The sequence below is a fragment of the Antechinus flavipes genome, chromosome 5 (assembly GCF_016432865.1).
Source record: "Antechinus flavipes isolate AdamAnt ecotype Samford, QLD, Australia chromosome 5, AdamAnt_v2, whole genome shotgun sequence".
In the NCBI taxonomy this organism is placed as follows: Eukaryota; Metazoa; Chordata; class Mammalia; order Dasyuromorphia; family Dasyuridae; genus Antechinus; species Antechinus flavipes.
In genome coordinates this window covers 223726020-223741082 of record NC_067402.1, presented here as the reverse complement: position 1 = coordinate 223741082, position 15063 = coordinate 223726020, and the positions used below count along the sequence as shown (strand labels likewise).

The following is a 15063-nucleotide window of genomic DNA, read 5'->3' as shown; positions in this document are numbered from 1 at the left end:
AGCACACCCCTGACCTCTGAGGATACCATTTGTGTTTACTTTCAGAATTGAAGGAAACACTAAATTTCAGTTAGAGATTAGTGAAAATAAAGATGTCGTTTTTTTGTTTTGTTTTGTTTTTTTTCTTCCATCTAAGTTCACAGACCTTGGGAGACTTACTAGTATATAAGAGCCCTAGATTAAGGACCCATGAATTATATCAAATTATATATATATAAAGTTTTTAGCACAGTGCCTGACATATAGTAGGTACTTATTAAGTGCTTATTCTCTCTGTTCTATCATGGTACCTAATGGAAATGACTAGGCCAAAATCTACTCTTCTCCATAGACAAAAGATTGCTGTTTGTCCTTCATTCTGGAAGAAGACCATGACATCAGGGAAGTGATGCCATGACTTGAAAATTAATTGAATTTAAGTGAGGGAGAGCTGTGCAAAGTCACCAGCATTACTTTCTCCTCCAGAGTCAGTGACAAGATGCAGATCAGGAAGATTGGAGATGGTCTTTGATATATATACAAATCTGGAAGAGGATTGCTAGTCAAAATAGAAACAATTGCTATTTGCATTGTAGATTTGCAGTTTCATGTGCAATCATCTTTTTATTGTATTATGTTATGAAAAATTTTTTTATTCCAAAAGAAAATAAATTAAAAGAAAAAGGATGGGTAGCTAGTGCAAATCCTTTCTGGAAATCTATCCTTTTGCTTCCCTCAGTCCCCTATAACCTTTGTCCTTGGGCATTACTTCCAGAAATTGTTCCTTTGATCATCTTAGAGAAGGGGGATTATAATATAAGGGTGGTAAAAATATAGGAATAAAACTAGATTATTCAGTAATTGATATCTCTCGAGGTTTTTCAGTGCACCTAGGAGTTTATATTATGTAAATATAGATTTAATATTAATTTTTAAATTATTAAAATTTTAAAGATTAATATCAATAGTAAAAAATGAAGGTATGATGGAAAATAGTCAAAAGTTCTTTGTTCTTTGTCACTTACTAATAGTGACATTTTGCGGCATGCCACAGCCTCTTCTAGACGACATTTTCCTTATCTCTAAAATAAAGGGATTGACCTAGAAGAGGGGTTCTTAAATTGGTATCCATGGGCCTCTTCAGCAATATATGACAAGAGGAAAATGACATTTTTATTTCAATATACTTGGTGACTTTGTGTATTTTTATCTTATGCATAAGCTGCATGTACATTATGTATTTTGCAAACACTATTCTGAGAGGGGAATCATACATCACTAGACTTCCAGAGGGGCTTATGATACCAAAAAATATAAGAAAAATATAAAAATGATACCAAAAAAAATTCCTTTCCAGCATAATACTATAGTCTTCTGCAAATCCATTTTGGTGAGGAGAACCCATAATTCTGTGAAGAAAAGCTGAGTGCAGGAGGCTAGCTGGGTTTCCCAGATGTCTGCCTCTATCCCCTGTCTTTGGGACTTGGAAAGTATCTGACCATCTTGGCTTCCTGCTAACCCTGGACCTATTGAACTCAAAATTGTGGAAGGGATGACCCACCCCTTACTAGGACCTGGAAGTCCATGGCACCAAGGAGAGGGGTCCTGGCCGGTGCGGTCAGCTGGAGAAGAGTAGGGCCTGAGCAGATTGGTGAGCTCTGTTCTTTCTGGGTGCATCAGGGCCCAGCAAAAATTGTTTATAAATACACTTTCTCTCTTACACCCATTCCATTCCACAGCTCCAGTTTGGGGAGGGGGGGCACTGAAAGCAGCCTAAGTTCTCTTCTGCTTCTTTTTAGCTCCTGTGGTGGGAAGGAAGGGTTCTTTCCAGACCTGGTCAGCCAGCTCTGGCCAAGTTCCACTCCTGGGAAGGAAAGAGGGATGGTGTCAGTGCTCTCTCCTTGGCCTCCAGATAAGTCCCTGAGCTCTTGACTCAAACTCCCTCTCTGGGCCTAGCCCCAGCAGCTGGGCCCAAACCCAGAGACAAGGAGAAAGGGAAACTGCTTCATTTTCTGTTGAAACAGGAAATTGTGTTTCTGAAGTTAAAAAAAAACCCTCAAATTCTAAATTCCCTAGAGTATGGTTAAAAAAAAGAAAGACAAGAGACAGAGAAAGAGAAAGAAACTCAGAGACAGAGAGAGACAAAGAGAGGACAGAGATACAGAGACACAGAGACAGACACAGAGAGACAGAGACAGATATAGAGAGACACACACAGACACAGAGACAGACACAGAGAGACAGAGACAGATACAGAGACACAGAGACAGACACAGAGAGACAGAGACAGATGCAGAGAGACACACACAGACACAGACAGAGACAGATACAGAGAGACACATACAGACACAGAGAGACAGAGACAGATACAGAGAGACACACACAGACACAGAGACAGACACAGAGAGACAGAGACAGACAAAAAAAGGGACAGAGACAGACAGACACAGAAACAGAGACACAGAGACAGAAACACATAGAGACAGAGAGACATTGATAGACAAAAGGAGGGACAGAAAACAGAGAGACAGAGACAGAGAGAAACAGAGACACAGATACAGAAAGACACACACAGACACAGACACACAGAGAGACAGAGAAAGAGAGATGCAAAGACAGAGACAGAAACACATAGAGACAGATACAGAGACACAGACAAAGACACACAGATATAAAGATATAGAGACAGAGAAACAGAGACAGAGACAGAGAGATACAGTGAGACAGAGAAACACACAGAGACAGGGACACACAGAGAGACACAGACACACAAAGAGAGAGACTAAAATAAACCTGAAGTGTCGGGCATTGATGACATCACCTGTCTTTGGGGTACAAAGGTCTGAGTCAGACCACTTGAGCAGCAGGACACAGGATTTTTCTCTGGTTCAGTGGTACTCATTGTGGTCACTTGGGTTTCTCTTAGGGACTGGCAGGGAGGAGGAGGTGAATTAAACATATTTTAGATGATTTGAAATAGATACAAATAACATATCTGGTATAATTTTGAATTGTTGTATTTTGTATGAGGCAGACAGGTGGAGAGAGGACTGGAAGATCAGGAAGTCTCAGTTCAGACACTTAACTAATATCTGACTAAGGGCAAGTTTGGTAAGCTCTATCTGTCCCCAGTTTTCTCATCTATAAAATGGGTATAAGAAAATCAAATGAGATCATAAGTTATCCCCAAAGTCTTAATAATTTAAAACTATATTTTATAAAGCACTTTGAAAACCACAAAGCTCTATGTACATGCTAGCTATCATTAATTATTGTTGTTTTGCTTGGTCATTTCAATCACATCTCTGATCCCATTTAGGGTTTTCTTGGTCAAGATATTGGAGTGGTTTGTCCTTTCCTTCTCCAGCTCACTTTACAAATGAGGAAACTGAGGCAGAGTTGTGACTCGTCCAGGATGACATGGCTAGTGTCTGAGGTTAGATTTGAACTCAAGAAGGTGAATCTTCTTAATGCCAGGTCCAGCTTTCTAGCCACTGTAGCACTTAACTGCTTTATTATTATACTAGCTATTATTGTAGTTTAATAAATACTTTTTAAATGTTATTTTGATGTGACCTGTCCTTCTCTACAGAGTGGATCTGTGAAATTGTTTTTTAAAAAATATTTTGATAACTGTACTTCACCAAAAGTGATTTCCTTTGTAATCCTATGTATTTTATTTTGTTTATTTAAAAATATGATTTTGAGAAAAGGTCCCTTTGCTTCTGTAAACTAATCAAAGAATCCAAAACACAAAAAATATTAAGAACACAAGCTTTAGGGGCAGCTAAGTAGACCAGTGGATGGAGCACCAGCTCTGAAGTTAAGAGGATTTGAGTTCAAATGTGGCCTAAAATACTAGCTGTGTGACCTTGGGGCAGATGACTTAATCCTGATTGTCAAAAACAAACAAACAAACAAAAAAACTCTCCTAGTTTTACTTAAGGGATACATCTGGCAGATTCTTAATAAATGCATTGCCCTTAATAAATTATTTAAGTTAGCAATCATTTATCAAATGTCTACTAGGTGCCCACATACTAGTAAGTGGGAAAAAATAACCACTGCCTTCAAGAAGTTTACCTACTACAGTTTAAGGCATATAAATAGATAAGTAAATAGGAAATTGAAAGAGGAAAGAGAGAGACAAAGAAAAAGAGAAACACAGACAGAGAGAGACAGAAAAAAAAAGACAGACAAGACAGAGACAGAGAAAAAGGGGGGCGGGGGAGGGGGGAGAAGGAAGAAAGAGACAGAGACTGAGTGAGATCATTAACAATCAGCCTTGAGCTGAGCTTAGAAGGGCACTAAAAACACTAAACATCAAAGAAGCAGGGAGATAAGGAAGGAATGCATAGTAGACCTTAAAGCCCTATATAAATATCAGTAGTAATTATTATTCCTTGGAGCAGAGATTGTCCAGGGAGTTGGGAACTGGGAATGTCTAAGGAATAGGAAGCCAATTTGTAAAGGAGGATATTTGAAAGAAAATAGTAATGTTAAAGAATCAAATATAAATGAAATAGAATAATGCTAATGAAATAATATATGTAAAATATAAACTAAATGAAAAAATGTGAAATATTGGCAGCTAGGTGGCGCCATAGTGCACAGAATGCTGGGTCCAAAGTCAGGAAAGAGTATTTTCCTGAGTTCAAATCCGACATCAGACTATTCCAGGGACCCTGGACAAGCACTTAACCTGTCTCTTTCAGTTTCCTCATCTGTAAAATGGGAATAATAATAGCATTTACCTCCCAGACTTGTGAGGGTCAAATGAGATAACATTCGTAAAGTATTTATCACAGTAGTCAGCATATATTAAGTGCTATACAAATGTTAGCTATTAGCAGCAGATAAGTGCTTTGCAAGTCTTAAATCAATGTAGAAATTCTGAATATATTTCTATATACATACATGTATATATTTACATATATATGTGTGTGTGGTTTTATATGGAGTTACATAAAAATATACAAATATACCCAAATATATTTTCAAATAAGGAAACAGACAAGGGGAGCAATCAGCCTAAAATCCAGTTAGGACATGCAATTTTTTTTCAAGGCAATCGGGATTAAGTGACTTGCCCAAGGTCACACAGCTAGACCTATCAAGTGTCTGAATCGGGATTTGAAGGCAGGTCCTCCTGATTCCAAAGCTTGTGCTCTAACTACTGCACCACCTTTCTATCCTAGTTGCTGTAATTTGAAAAGATGATGAAGATTGTAATAATGAAGGAAACACATAAAATGCCTCTATATAGTTTAGGTCTAAAGCAGCCATTATTAAAATTTTTATGTATAAGTACTCAAAAATTGCCATGTCCCTGATCCCATAATAGTAATATTACAGTTGATTACAAATTAATTAATCATTAAGAAAATACAAGATGAAAAAATTCCTACATCTGCATTTATTTTAAAAACATCTATGGGTTCTGATTTTATTCAGATATGATTTTTTGTTCCTCAGTAGAGACTTGGGAACTCTTTCAAATATGTATATTACTAAATCTTCTGAAACTACATTTTAGAAAGTTGTCTAGATCATTGAGGCTATATAACTTGCCCATGATTGGTCATAGTTTGTATGATTCAGTCAATCAACATGCATTTATTAAGTGCCTACGATGTGCCTGACACTGTGGTAAGCTATAGAAGGGAGGACTTGAATCCATGTCTTCCTGTCTACTCTAATACACTGCTTCTCTTTTGAAAAGCAATAATAAATGTGTGGGAGCCATTGTTGACTCTACAGAAAGTATGTTTATTTATCGCAGTGAGTGATTCTGTATATTTGATTGGAGTCAAATACAGGTCAGAATTATTGCCTGTAATAATTCCCCTGAATATAGATAAGTTCTTAGAACTATATAGATTTAGAGCTAAAAGAGACCCTCCTCATTTTACAGTTGGGAAAACTGAGGTCCAGATTGTGATTTGTAAAATCTCATAGCTATATACCAGTGCTGAAGTGGTCAGTTCAGATGTCTTCTCTAGGAAAATTTCCCTTATCCTCATCAGCTAAAGTGATGCCCTCACATGATAGTCAATAGTGTGTATACATACCCACACACACACACACACACACACACACACACACACACAGAGTTAATAGTATTTATTTTATTTTATTTTTTCCAATTATATGTAACAATAGTTTTCAACATTTATTTTTAAATTTTATTTTATTACGGCTTTTTGTTTACAAAACATATGCATGGGTAATTTTTCTAGCATTGACCCTTGCAAAACCTTGTTTCAATTTTTCCTCTCCTTCCCCCTATCCCGTCTCCTAGATGACAGGTAGTCCAATACATGTTAAATGTTACAATATATCAACATTTATTTTTATAAGATATTGAACAATAAGAATAGTTTTTCTCCTGCCCTTCCTTCCTTCCTTCCTTCTCCCCTACCTAAGGCAGTAAACAATCTGATATAGGTTATACATATATAATCATTAAACATTTCCACGTTAGACATGTTGTGAAAGAAGAGAGAAAAAACTGCAACAGGTAAAAATAAAAACAAATAAGATGAAAATACTATGTTTCAATCTTCATTCAGTCTTCATATTTCTTTCTCTAGATGTGGATAGGATTTTCTATCACAAATTTATGGGAACTGTTTTGGATCATTGTATTATTCAAAAAGAGCAAAATCTGTCAGTTGATGATTGCACAATGTTGCTGTTACTATGTACAGTGTTCTAGTTCTGCTCACTTCACTCAGCATCAGTTCTTCATTGACCTTCTCTTTCTCTATTTTATACAAATAGGCCTCTAGAGATATGAGATTTCCCCTTATTACCGCTTTGGCTGCATCCCATACATTTTGGTATGATGTCTCATTATTATCGTTTTCTTGGATGAAGTTATTAATTATGTCTATAATTTCAGCATCAGTTCTTATAAGACTACCTAAATTTTTCCAAAATCTGCCTGGTAAATTTTTCTTAAAGAACACTAATATTCCATTACATCCATATACTTCTTGGTCAGCCATTCTTCAAACTGATTCTCATTTTTTTTAAGAGTTTTTAAAAGACAATCCTTATAGCAGGTTCTACAAAATTTCTTAGTATACCCAGGCAAATAATATTCAAGTCTTTTTAGAACAAAGTACCTATTTCAACAAGCTTTCACAGATACAACATCCACTCCCCCCCCCCCCCAAATTGGGATTCTCTACGTCTGTAGGTTCTATACGTAGAACATGTATCCTAACTCTTTCTGATGTACCATGGCTCTTGATTCTCCTGAAGTCAGTCTTCTTTTTTTTTTTTTTTAATTTTTATTTTTTATTTAATGATTACTTTATATTGACAACATTATTCCTTGCACTCGTTTCTTTTCCGATTTTTTTTCCCCCTCCCTCCCTCCACCCCCTCCCCTAGATGGCAAGCAGTCCTTTATATGTTGGATATGTTGCAGTATATCCTAGATACAATATATGTTTGCAGAACCGAACAGTTCTCTTGTTGCATAGGGAGAATTGGATTCAGAAGGTATAAATAACCCGGGAAGAAAAACAAAAATACAGATAGTTCACATTCGTTTCCCAGTGTTCGTTCTTTGGGTGTAGCTGCTTATGTCCGTCATTTATCAATTGAAACTTAGGTCTCTTTGTCAAAGAAATCCACTTCCATCAAAATATGTCCTCATACAATATCATTGTCGAAGTGTATAATGATCTCCTGGTTCTGCTCATTTCACTTAGCATCAGTTCATGTAAGTCTCGCCAGTCCTCTCTGTATTCATCCTGCTGGTCATTCCTTACAGAACAATAATATTCCATAACATTCATATACCACAATTTACCCAGCCATTCTCCAATTGATGGGCATCCATTCAATTTCCAGTTTCTAGTCACTACAACTAGGGCTGCTGCAAACATTTTGGCACATACAGGTCCCTTTCCCTTCTTTAGTATTTCTTTGGGATATAAGCCCAATAGAAACACTGCTGGATCAAAGGGTATGCACAATTTGATAATTTTTTGGGCATAATTCCAGATTGCTCTCCAGAATGGTTGGATTCGTTCACAACTCCACCAACAATGCATTAGTGTCCCAGTTTTCCCACATCCCCTCCAACATTCATCATTATTTTTTCCTGTCATCTTAGCCAATCTGACAGGTGTGTAGTGGTATCTCAGAGTTGTCTTAATTTGCATTTCTCTGATCAGTAATGATTTGGAACACTCTTTCATATGAATGGTAATAGTTTCAATTTCATCCTCTGAAAATTGTCTGTTCATATCCTTTGACCATTTATCAATTGGAGAATGGCTTGATTTCTTATAAATTTGAGTCAGTTCTCTATATATTTTAGAAATGAGGCCTTTACCTGAAGTCAGTCTTCAAAAAGAGAGACAACTTCTCTCTTTCTTTCTTGTTTCCATCTGTGGAATATAGTACAGATCTTCAATCTTGGCAATCTTTCCCAGGATCTACAGGTTTGATTCCCATCAACCTTCAGTGTTCATTCCATTTGGGGAATTCCCAAGCATGTTCAGGGATCATCTGAATTTGCTTTTCAGCTAATTCTGCTTGTCCTTTCTCTGACTTATTTTGGGCCTCCAATTAGGAACCTAGTAATGTTGCAGAGACCAATAGAGAAATTTTGTCTGAACCTTCATCTAGATTGGCCCATGCATTGGCAGAGGACTTTCTTAGAGAAATATATGGTTTACCCTGTATAAGGGGATCCATAAAGGAACAGACCTATTTATTTTCTTACCTGAATCTGGAAGGGCCATTCCCAATGGACCCCCAAATCTTCATCCTCTATGTGGAAAGATCAATGTGTTCTGGGTGCTTATTTGCAAATAGACTTCTGGGAGAAGAAGAGGAGGGGAGTGAAAGAGAGGGGAAGATTTTTTTTTCTTTAATTTTTTATTATTTTATTTTTAAAATTGCATTTTAATTTTAATTTTGTTCTAATGGTTTTGGGTTCAGATAAGCTCTTATAAGGAATAGGCAAGTGATTGTTTATAATAATTTGGCAAAATGTTGTGTACTTGTTGAATTTGTATAATTTTATATGGGGGCCATGATTGTGTACTACAAAGCAACCGATTATGATAGATCCAATTCTCTATAAAAGACTATTAATTATCAAATTGTCTAATAAATGTATTGAACACATCTCAGGGAGGAAGCAAATGAGGGAGGGACAGAGAAAATTTGGGACTCAAATTTATTGGTTTTTTTAATGCATGCTAAAAATTGGGAAAAATAAAGATTTTTTTTCTTAATAGAAATATATTAAGTAAACTTCCATGGCCTTTTTTACATGACATTTAGAAGGCCACTGAGAAATGTAGATTTGGTTAAGACTCTTTAGTATAAGGCAATGAGGGGAGACATTTGAAAGGAGTATATTTGAGCCTCCCTAAATCAGGAAATTTCCAGAATTGAGAGTATGAACATACCGAAAGTTGTGCCGGACTGTCCGTGCACACTATCCTAGACTGCCAGGGCCATACATACCAGTCTTCGGGCTATCTCCGGATACACACTAAAACGAGCCGGTCTTGGGGTGCAAAGCAGCCTTTCTTTATTAGTAATCTCAGCAGGGATTAGCAGGAAGCAAGAGCAAGCGTGGGGAAACGTGCTTGCATCTCTGCGAGTTTGACTCAAAGTTACCTATTTATACTTGTTCTCTTTTAGGATTAGCCCGTGCCTAGTCCACTCAGTCCTGCGTAGGTGGATCCGCAGAAAGGAGACACCTGGATTAAAGCTGCGTCCGGGAGGAGACCTAGCAAGAGGACACACCTCTCGCCATCCCAAGGAGCCTATTAGCAATCCCTTTAATACCTGCCTCGGAGGCCAAGCCCCCTTTTACCTCCTGGGCCCGCCCTACCAGCTGACGTGGCGTACATGGCAATTCTCAGGGAGAGAAACCTCCCTAACAGAAAGTACCCCAGTAATTTGCTAGGGATAGCAAATATTTAACTAAAGGAAAGGAAGCAGTAGATATACACACCAGACTATGGGGCTAAGCACATGTGGTAGGCCATGTAAGCTCTGGCTTAGTGCTGAAGGACTCACACTTTGGGACCTGGGTCGGTCCTTGTGGCCATGGGATAGAAGGCTATACCAAAGATTGGTCACTGACCTGCAAAGAGCCACACACATGGTGTGTACAAATTCCATTTTTAGTTCTTTTCTTCCTATCTGTTGAATGTATTTAAGCGCTTTCAGCTGGTCATTGAAACTTCGATAGAGAGGGCAGGGGATAGTCCTCTTCTATCCAATCCCAGAGCAATGATAACTACTAGACTGTGGCTGCTAATGCATGAGAATCTAGAATGCTTTTTTTCCCCTAATTGTCTCTTCTTTGATGTTCTTTCCTTAAACACTGAACCACAAGACAACTGGGTGGCCCAGTGGATAGTCTTGAACTGGAGTCAAGAATATGATTTTAAATTTTTCTGGTTGGGTAAATCATTTAATTCCTTGTTTGTCTCAGTTCTAAAAAGGGGATAATAATAAGCATTTTCCTAATAGGGTTGTTGTGAGGATCGAATAAAATTTTGTAAAGTTCCTGACACAATCCATCCTTCCTTCTTCCCAACAATTTTGAAAAGGATATTTTAACATTTGTAAATTTGAAGTTTCTGGGTGTTGATAGCCAGAAGGAGAGTGCTACCTTCTACTACAAAGTTTCTCAGAGAAGAATATCCATGACTACGCAGAAGATGTGGACCTATCATGAATTACTCAGACAGTAGATTTCTGAAATATAAATAAAATACCTGGGCAGACATTCTTCAAAGTGTTTCATGTTTTTAGCATTAACCTTCTGGGAGAATATTTGTCATTGGGTTACCGTATAGGGTTTTTTACCCTTTTAAAATTTTTTCCTGGTTATACATATACATTTTTTTTAACGCACATTTCTTTATGAATCGTGTTAAGAGAAAAAAAAAATCAGAACAAAAAGGAAATACCACAAGAGAAAAAAATAAAAAGGAAAAAAGTGAACATAGCATGTATTGATTTATAGTCATTCTCCATAGTGTATTGTTTTGTGTGTTATCAATGCATATCTTTTAGTATTTCTTTTATAATGAAGGAAACAACTGTTCTATACCAAATCTACTTTGTACATTGAATGACTTTCTAGAAGAAATCCTATTTAATTTTTTTTGAGGAAATAATTCAAACATAAACTTTAAGATTTCTTAAGAAAGGAGACACAATGGAGCAGAGAACTGAAGAACATTCAGATTTTCTTCATTCAGGAACATGCTGGATACAGCTCAAACCTGTTTGCAAGAGCCAATTGTTCAATTTTAAGCCTGAGCATTTCTACTTCAGATATCAGAACCACCACAAATCAGGGATTAGTGTATCTTGTTGATGGTCTAGACTAGGGCCTAGCAAACTAAACCTTATATATCAAATCTAGCCTGTCTTGCTTGTTTTGTAAGCCCTCAAGCTAAGATATGGCCAGCCTTAGCTCAGTCTGTATAAAAACAGACATCAGATTGGATTTGGCTTATTGGTTGTACTTTGTAGTTTATAGCATTGATAGGATTATCTTGACTCCACAGTTACTGTGTAACACCTGGAGGCCCTAGATGTCAGCCCCCAGGTTATTTTGTATAATTTTCTGAAGCAAAATAAGGAGCATAATCAGCATACCTTGCTTTGAATCCTCTCCCATAAGAAGTTTCCTTTCTTGTTGTTAGCTTCGAGTTCATTAGAAACTTTGCCCTCCTTATGGCAGGGAACTAGCCAAGGGAACTTTGTACACTTTATGGAATTTATAGAACTTTGCACACTATTAATAAGATAAATCTACCTAACCAGCCCAAACCTCTTTGTACATCTCTAATCTGTCTAAACTGCCTTTCTAAGATTTCAAGTTGGAGGTCCAGTAGACATCTTCAACTCAATATGTCTAAAACTGAACTTATCTTTTTCCCTAAGCTCTCTCCATCCCGTGACAGTAAATGGGAAAAGTGAGGAGGAGGTAGGGGGCAGCAAGAATGTTGGGGATCAAGTGATGGAGGAGAGGGGACATTCTAGGCCTGAAAGGGTCAGGAGGGTCAGGGAACAGCAAGTAAGCCAATTTGGGTAGGATGAAGCAAAGTATAGTTATATAAATCTAGAAAGTAGGTTAGAATCAGTCAAGTAAGTCTTTAAATTATATGTTTTTTGTATGTTATTCTAGGAGCAACAGAGAGATGCTGAAAACCTTTGAGCCAAGAAAGTATCTTGGTTAGTCCTGGAAGAAATGGAGAGCAAAATGAATCAATTAGAAGGTTATTGCAAAAATCAAGAACTATGGTAAAAAATGACCAAATGAGCAGAGCCAGAAGATCATTATATACTTCAACAACAATACTATATGATGATCAATTCTGATAGACCTAGCCATCCTCAGCAATGAAGATGAACCAAATCAGTTCCAATGGAGCAGTAATGAACTGAACCACTACCCCCAGGGAAAGAACTCTGGGAGATGACTAAGAACCATTACATTGAATTCCCAATCCCTACATTTTTGTCTGCCTGCATTTTTTATTTCCTTCACAGGCTAATTGTACAATATTTCAGAGTCCGATTCTTTTTGTACAGCAAAATAACAGTTTGGACATGTATACTTATTTTGTATTTAATTTATACTTTAATATATTTAACATGTATTGGTCATCCTGCCATCTAAGGGAGGGGGTGGGAGAAAGGAGGGAAAAAATTGGAACAAAAGGTTTGGCAATCGTCAATGCCGTAAAATTACCCATGCATATAACTTGTAAATAAAAAGCTATTTAAAGACTGCTTGCCATCTAGGAGAGAGGGGTGGAGGGAGGGAGGGGAAAAATCGGAACAGAAGCGAGTGCAAGGGATAATGTTGTAAAAAAATTACCCTGGCATGGATTCTGTCAATATAAAGTTATTATAAAATCAAATAAAATATTTTTTAAAAAGCTATTTAAAAAAAAGTCAAGAACTAGAGATCTAATATGGCAGATTGCCCATAACAGAACCCTTGACAGAAGTGATTTTTAACAGAATTATTTTTCTCTCTCTCTTTTTAAATTAAAGCTTTTTATTTTTCAAAACAAATACATGGACAATTCTTTAACATTAGTCCTTATAAAACCTTGTGTTCCAATTTTCCCTCCTTCCCCCACTCCCTCCCTTAGATGGCAAGTAATTCAATATATGTTAAACATCACATCATTTTTTTAATTTAAAAAAAATTTTATTAAAACTTTTTATTTACAAAACATATGCATGGGTATTTTTTCAGCACTGATCCTTGCAAAAGTTTTTGCTCCAAATTTTTTCACCCTTCCACCCACTCCCTCCCCTAGATGGCAGGTAATCTAATATATGTTAAACATATTAAAGCAATATATGCATACATTTTTATATAATTATCTTGCAGCACAAGAACAATCAAATCAAACCAGAAAAAAAAAAGAGAAGCAAAATAAAATGCAAGCAAAACAACAATAAAAAGAGTGAAGATGCTATGTTGTGGTCCATACCGGGTGTAAATGGCTCTCTCATCACCGAACATTTGGAACTGGTTTGAATCATTTCATTGTTGAAGAGAGCCACATCCTTCAGAATTGATCATCTTATAATCTTCTTGTTGCTGTGTATAATGATCTTCTGGTTCTGCACATTTCACTTAGCATCAATTCATGTAAGTCTCTCCAGGCCTCTCTGAAATCATCCAGTTAACAGGATTATTTAGTTAACAGGATTATTTCTTCTCAGTTCTTATACTGGAACAAGTTTTCTCCCATTATAGAATTTAAACTTCTCAGAGAGATCAAAAAGTATTTAACTTATACCTTGCATCAATTAGCATTTAGTGCTTAATAAATACTTATCTAAGTGTGGGGCTCTTTTGATTATTAAAGGATCAAACAGAACCAAGTTTGGAAGAGCCTCCATACATCCCCTTTACCTCCTGCTCCTGTGCCACTGAATGAAGCAGTAGAAAAATCACTAAATCATCATTTGGACAAAAACTGTTAGGAAAACAGTATGACAGAAACTAAGGACAGCCCATTATTTAATATATGCCTCCATAAACTCCAAATGGCTGTTGAATTTAAAAAGATATCAAAAGTAAATTAAAGGAGCCCAGAAGAAATTACCTGTCAAATATACTGATAGCAAAAGAGTTCATGATTAAATAATGATCTCAAGATAAAATGAACAAATTTGATTACATAAAATTTAAAAGTTTCCACACAAATCTAATGCAGTTAAAAGGGAAATAGGTACTTTGTTGCAAGTTTCTCCGATAAAGTTCTTATACTCCATGGCTAAAATTTAGAGCTATTTCTTGGTGGAAAAATGGTCAAAGTTTAGAACAAGAGGGTTTCAAAGAAAGATATTCAAGCTTATTAGTAGCCATATTTATTGGTCGCCATATAAAATGTTCCAGATTACTAATAATTAGGAAAACACAAATGGGAAAAAAAATAATTTCTCCCTCACATCGATCAAAAAGGCAAATATAAGAGGAAAATGATAAATGTTGGGACAACAGGCACACTAGGTCATTTTTAGCATGGTTGTGAACTGGCCTAGCATTCTGGATAGTAATTCAGAACAATGCTGAGAAAGTTATTAAACTTCTTGTGCCCTCTGAACCCAGTTGTACGGTCCTAGGCCTATATTTCAAAGAAATCAAAGAAAAGAAAAAGGATCTACCTGTACAAAAATATTTATAGCAGCTTGATGGGATGAATAAAACTTCAGCAAAAAAAAAAAAAAAAAAAAAAAAAAAACAGGTTCTTGGTAGCTAGGTGGGCCATAGGGAAGGGCATTAACTAGACAGGGAATTTGTTGAATTTAAGTGGGCCTTTTGTTGTGTGGTCCCTAATTGAATTCCCACAATTACTCTCTTCAGCAAACTGGGAAGGTGTAGACAGGATTACTTTGTCCTTAAGCAGGCTTTTGTTGCACTGGATCCTCACTGAATTCCTAGTCAATTCCTTGCACTGACAAAATTATCATGATCCCACAGTGACAATATCTAATCAGAAGGCCAAGTTATAGCTGTCAACTCAGATTACTTTTTGCCTATAATTGAACATA

General features: G+C 36.6%; 1 long non-coding RNA gene across 1 annotated transcript; it reads right to left on the bottom strand.

The window, feature by feature from the left end:
- Positions 1-6105: 6105 nt before the first annotated feature.
- Positions 6106-9467, bottom strand: LOC127539350 (uncharacterized). Its single transcript, XR_007947909.1, has 3 exons — positions 8726-9467; positions 8333-8576; positions 6106-7758 (listed from the first exon to the last, which is right to left on the bottom strand). It is a non-coding gene; the product is annotated as an uncharacterized LOC127539350 (long non-coding RNA).
- Between the last annotated feature and the right edge of the window lie 5596 nt (positions 9468-15063).